The sequence below is a fragment of the Pinus tabuliformis genome, chromosome 2_2, assembly GCF_031772625.1.
Source record: "Pinus tabuliformis cultivar Carrire ecotype Pingquan chromosome 2_2, CPIR1, whole genome shotgun sequence".
Lineage (NCBI taxonomy): Eukaryota > Viridiplantae > Streptophyta > Pinopsida > Pinales > Pinaceae > Pinus > Pinus tabuliformis.
In genome coordinates, this window is record NC_142300.1 from 383049531 (window position 1) to 383055992 (window position 6462).

Sequence of the window (6462 nt, forward strand, 5' to 3'; positions counted from 1 at the left end):
TATACACGATGGACACAACCCTTTCGTTTTTTTAATATTTTAAGTGAGACATTGAAAATGTATTTGTGTTTAACTCTTGATCCACGTTGGCCACATTACCGCGTCTAGCTGAAACTCGATTTAGATATACTCTTGTGAATGCATTAGCCGCTTCCCTCACTTTTTCTCTTGGAAATGAGATATCTGAAGCTCGAAGTAATGACAACATGCGACAACATGCGTCTCACTCATTTATCTCCAGTAAAATTACAGAAAAACTGCCCGTTTTTTTTCTTCAGACTGCCCCACACCTGTTTAGAACCTTCGCAATAGAAGTATTGAATTAAATGCATGGACATTATGGAAGAAGCTCAGGAATGCTTCTAGATCTTATCTCTTTGGTTTTAATACATTTTGTTCAAGGTTTAGGAAGATATATGTCATTAATTTAATATATTTTTAACTTTAACTAAACTTTTAAATTCAAGATTAACCACATTGTTAATTAAATACTTAAAAATTACATAACCAAGAGAATAGTTAAAAATATTAATTATAAACAGGGTTAAGGAAATTTGAGCTATATATATCTAAATTGTGCAATATGTTCGCTATTTCAAACCTCGGCAGAATATATATATATATATATATAACCCTAACTTTCTCATATTAACATAATTGTGAGAAAAACATCGAAGACAGATACTCACCAAAGAACAACTTCATCTATTCCATTCAAAGTTTACATTTGAACTCAGCTAAACACTTTGAACTGTTGAACTTGCCCTTGGTCATATCATTTGGAAAGGCACCAGGTTTATTCAAGAACAAACCTATCTGTTTTGATCGCAGATGATAAGATGATGCAATGATAAAGGATATCTTGAATCTGTTTGAGATATCTATCATTCAGGTTCATGAAAGATTTGTCTACCTGGGTTTTAGGTTGAAGCCTAATAAATATGGTGTTAAAGATTGGGTTTGGTTGATCAATAAAATTAATAAGAGATTGTATTGATGGTCACATAAATGGTTATCTATCGGTGGACTATTGTCATTGATTAACTAAGTCCTTCAAAACATATATGTATACTAACTATATACTAACTATATGCGTTCATGCTTTTGACGGGGATATTCATAAGATAAATTCCATTTTAGCACACCATCTATGGGTTGGACATAATCAAGGGAAAATTCGGTCAGTTTTAACTCGCACAATAGAAATTAGGTGGTTGGTGCATTTTAGACACAATTACTTTTAATAGCGCTCTGATTATTAAGAATCTCTGGAGGGCGTTGATTGGAAACAACATATGGTCACAAATGGTCAACAAAAAATACGTGAACGGACAAGAATATGCAAAATATATGGCGCAGTAAGATGAAAAACCTTCAATGGTTACTTGGGAGCCTTCGATGGGGAGTGGGAGATGGATCACATATTGAGATTGGTTTTGATGCACTTAAACGTTTTTCAAGTAATCACTCTTGATTCCTCTCCTCTGTTCTCTCCCATCTTATCATATACACTTGGCATGCAACCTTTTCCCCATCTTTCATTCATGCCTTACGGCACACGAGATTGGGCTCACAAGATTTCTTGCAGAAGAATGGGAATTTTATCTCTCCAAATTATGTGCTGCGGGTATCATTATTTCTGATCATGAAGATAAACTGGTTTGGAATGGTGAGAACAAGAAGGACAAAATTGTGGCATGGCAGATATATCATGGAATTCCGAGGGTATCAGAATATTTTGAATACAAACTATAGTTTCAAAAGGCATTTTGCGTGGGAGATAACTTAGAAACCGAATTTTTTTTCCTCGCTTGCTCTCCACGATCGTATTGTCACACGAGAGAACCTGTTACGGAGGAGTTTCTATGGTGCAGTATATGTCAGTTATGCATGAGTGGTCTTGAGTGTTTCTTTGATAGGGGTCTTCAATGTACTAAGCATTGATTCTAACTGGGATCAGGGTGCTCTGGGGGATTGTCTCAAATTTTGGTTCACAAAAGGAAAATTGTTCTCTTCCTTTCTCCGACATTTGGACCATTTGTTGTTCAGGAATTCCATAATATTTGATCAGAAATTGGATGATGTCAGGGCTGCAGTGTTGATGGTATGTGCATATTATGTTCAAATATGGCTGAGGAAAATGAAGACATATGGAAGAATCTCCCAACAGGTTTTCTGACGGAGCATGTTTTTATAAGAGGTGTGGTTGTGGAGCATTTATTGTTTTAGAGTTGGGCATATCATAAAATTTCTGGTGGGAGAGAGACTAACACAAATTTCTGGAGCATTTATTGTTTTAGAGTTGGGCATATCATAAAATTTCTGGTGGGAGAGACTAACACAAATAGTAGAGAAAAAATTATAGCTCTATGGGGGCGTACTTATATACCCAAAAGGTTAGAGATAGAAGTCCTTCACGTTCGTGGGGACTCTAAGGATATTATTGACTGGATCGAGTGTCATTCTCTGTTTAGACCTCATATTCTGTCTAGCTCTACGCGTGGTATTTATAACTTAGAGAGGAATTTTCAAAAAATTACATATGATCATATTTACAGCGGCCGAAATCAGGTGGGGGATCTATGGAGGTATCAGGAAGGAGCTGTGGAGGTTCTACTTTGCAGACTATGAATAAGTTGTCTGAGAGGGTCAAGATTCATTTAAGAAAAACTTTCTCAAAATATGATTTTGTAGTTAACATGGCGGATAGAAAGCTAATATAGATGGAAATATCAAGTAAATATCATTGTAATTTATTTTGATATATTGTGAAAATTAAGATTATATTTTGATGGAAATATGAATATTTACTGTCTCTAAGCCATCCAGTGATTGGATGCTATCTTAAAACATTCTTTGTATGAAATCACCAGTAATATATTAAACATAATAAAAATGTAATACTCTCTTTTTATTTTTAATAAAAAGATAAAAAATCTAACTTTTGTGAAATCCAATTGCAGCCTGTACGACCCGAGGATCCGTTATATCGATGGATTCGGAGAAGGCTTAATCCTAAAGCTGTAGCTTTGAGATCTTTGGAGAGGGAATTATGACAATTGCAGTCTGTACGACCTGAGGATCCGTTATATCGATGGAGTCGGAGAGGACGTCATCCTAAAGATTTAGCTTTGAGACCTTTGCAGAGAGAATATCTTGATCCCACCCTGATCCCCTTTTCGTTCAGAGGCATTTCAGTGCGTCAACGATCCTAAGACGTTCGATTAAATCATGGTTGGTATATTCTATTTCACTGAAAAATAACTACTTGATGTGCTCAATAAGCTTTCTGGACGTCCATAATATGGAAGTGCGTGCAATACAATTTAAATATATAGATACAAAGATACACACAGATGTCACGATAAATTGATTGCCTCCGGAGGTGTATTTTGCAGTTTGTACTGGATAGGGTGTTTATATAGAAAAAAATATATTTTTTTATATAAAAATTAATATTTACTATAATAATAAAAAAATTAATTATATATAAAAATTTTAAATGAAAAATAATACTTTTTATATAAAAAATAGTATTTACTAAAAAATAAAATAAACTATATATTTGGCTAGGTTCACTTAAAAGTATCATAAAACATTAGTGATCACTTTTTTAATTTATGGTTTGTTATTGAATTTAGATATGTATCTTTACGTGTTCATTATTGGATTCGGTAGGAGGCGAGGGAAATTGGGGAGCGACTAGGGTTTTGAACAAAGGGCGATAGAAGCGAGCTGGTAACGATGGAGGGGCATGGAGGAGGGAGCTCCACTCCCTCCTACAGTAACGTGGTTTCAAACAAAAGAAAAGGAACGAGTTTGAACAATTTTAGGAAACCAATGGAGGTAAAAACAAAGACAATTGGCACTGAAAAGCCAGAAAGCAGCAAATCCCTAGAAAAGGAAGGGACTCACAAGGAGGCGAGGAAGGAAGCAAAATATGGAGACAGCAGTCAGAGAATGGAGAATATATCTACGACAGGACCGTGCAAGCCCAAGTCTAACATCAAACCCCGGGTGGTCTTAAATGATCCTGCATTACGGGTGCACAGGGATCACATGGCAACTTATGCGGGCATATGCAAGTTTATGGGTATATGGCCCACGAAGAAAGCATTGTACACATGGATAAGAAACAACTGGAAACCAAAGGGAGATATAAACCTACATCTTGGGTCTAATGGTTTTTTCACAATGGTTTTCAATAACATGAAGGACAAAGATAGAGTTTTTGAAGGAGGACCCTACTTCTATGCTGCTACTGGCCTCTACATGCGACCTTAGATGATGAACTTTGTTCTGGAGTGAAAAATGTTCACATCGGTCCTAGTATGGATTACTACCTTTAGATTATTAGTTTCCGGAAACCTTAAAGGTTATAGGTAATAAATTAGGGCATTTTATAAAGATTTCAGAGGCGACTCTGCATGGTAAATATACCTCCTTCGCCCATATATGTGTAGAAATGGACTTATCGGGAGCACTCCTGAATGAATTCATCCTAGAATTTTATGATGAGAAATGGGTACAGGCGGTTGACTATGAACACATCCCATTTAGATGCCATAAATGTCATGAACATGGGCACCTCTTCAGAGACTACCCACTCAGCAAAAGGGAGGATAAACTAAAAACCAACACAGGAAAAGACCCTGAAGGTTTTATCAAAGTGGGAGGCAGGGGAAAGGAGGGAGAAAAGGTACCAGAAGAAACTTAACGAGAAGAAGCTACCAAGTCATAATAGTTTTGAGATTTTAGAAGAAGAGGGGGGAAAGATGGAATGAATAAGGAATGAGAGGACATCCATACAGAGAAATAAAAAGAGGATAGCATGGAAATCATAGAGGAATACAATGAACAAAAGGAGAAACCACCAACCACTATGGAACTTGGCAGGGACCATGAGATGACCCTAAGCGAAGGAGGTACAGAGGACCAAAACCTACAGGAGATTCTCAATAGGGAGAACCTTGAACTAGAAAAGTTTCTAGAGAAGGGAACCAATAAAGGGATTGACTCTCTGCCACAAAAGTAGTTTGATAGAGTACAATAGTTATTCCTCCAAAGGTCTCAAACAAAGGCTGCATGAGTCAAAAGGAACTACGACAACCAGGAGAACATAGGGGTTAAATCAATGCAGATAACTTTAGGACACTCCTCTAAAATCCTAGGCAAGAAAAGAGCAGGAAAGGGACAGAATGAACTTCTATCAGAGTGTGGAAAACTCATAATTAATTCAGGTTAGATGGAAGATCTTACCAGTTACTCTTTCACAAACCCATCATTATGAAGCTTACAACCTGGAACATTAGAGGACTAGGAAGTAAAAGAAAACAAAGAAATCTCAGCAATAAAATAAAAGAAGAAAAACCAGACATGGTGTTTATACAGGAAACAAAATGCTCAATAGACAAGATCAGAGAAATACATAGCAAATGGCTTATCAAATATGAGTACCTAGAACTCAAAGAGAATAACACAGCGAGGGGAATTCTTACTCTATGGAATCCTTAGAAATTTGAGATCTTGGATGCTAAAGCATCTAGGAACCACCTTTCAATGGTTATCCAACCTTTGGGGGATAAGGATAATTACATGATCACAAATGTCTATTGTCAACAACTTCTTGAAGACAAACTCAGGCTCCTCACCTCTCTGGAGGAGCTGAGAGAGAGACACCCAGTAATCCCCTAGATTCTAGTAAGGGATTTTAACATGATCAAATCACTCACAAAGAAAAAGGGCGGACCAGAATGCTTGGACGAGACTCAATTTCCTTCCAGAACTTCTTAAACGACATGAGACTGGTGGATATGGAAATAATAAATGGTACCTTCACATGGAATAAAAAGAGAGGAGGAACCTCCCAAGTTGCCTCGAAATCAGACAGATTCATAATCTCAGAGGACCTCCTTCTCTTCAGTCATATCATGACAACTTTTATCCTTCCTTTCAGAGGCTCAGACCACTGGCCCATCCAGTTGGAAGCCTCATTTATTGATACCCCGAGGAATAGACCTTTCAAGTTCAAAAAAGTCTGGCTCACTCACCCTAACTTCTGTTGGAAATAATACTGAGAGGGGGGGGTGAATCAATATTATCAATTTAACAATATTTCATTTCATAAACAAATTTATATACGCTACTTCTGTTAATGCAACTTGTGTATATATGCAATCGTGTTTAGAGCAACCAGTGTATACCTTTTAAACTTATAATTTAGTGAGTTGATCTTTAATCTGTGTATCAGAACCATATAAGTAGTAACAACTACAGTAAAAACAGAGCAGACAATCACACACAAGAACACAAGATATAAGGTGGAAACCCAATGTGGGTGGAAACCACCTGCTACAATTCGTCTCTATCTTCTTTTAATAAGAAACTTATTTTTAAAATAATTTTGTACTGGTGCAGTCTTATACCAGTATGTAGGCTTCTACCTACAGAAGGCTACAACCT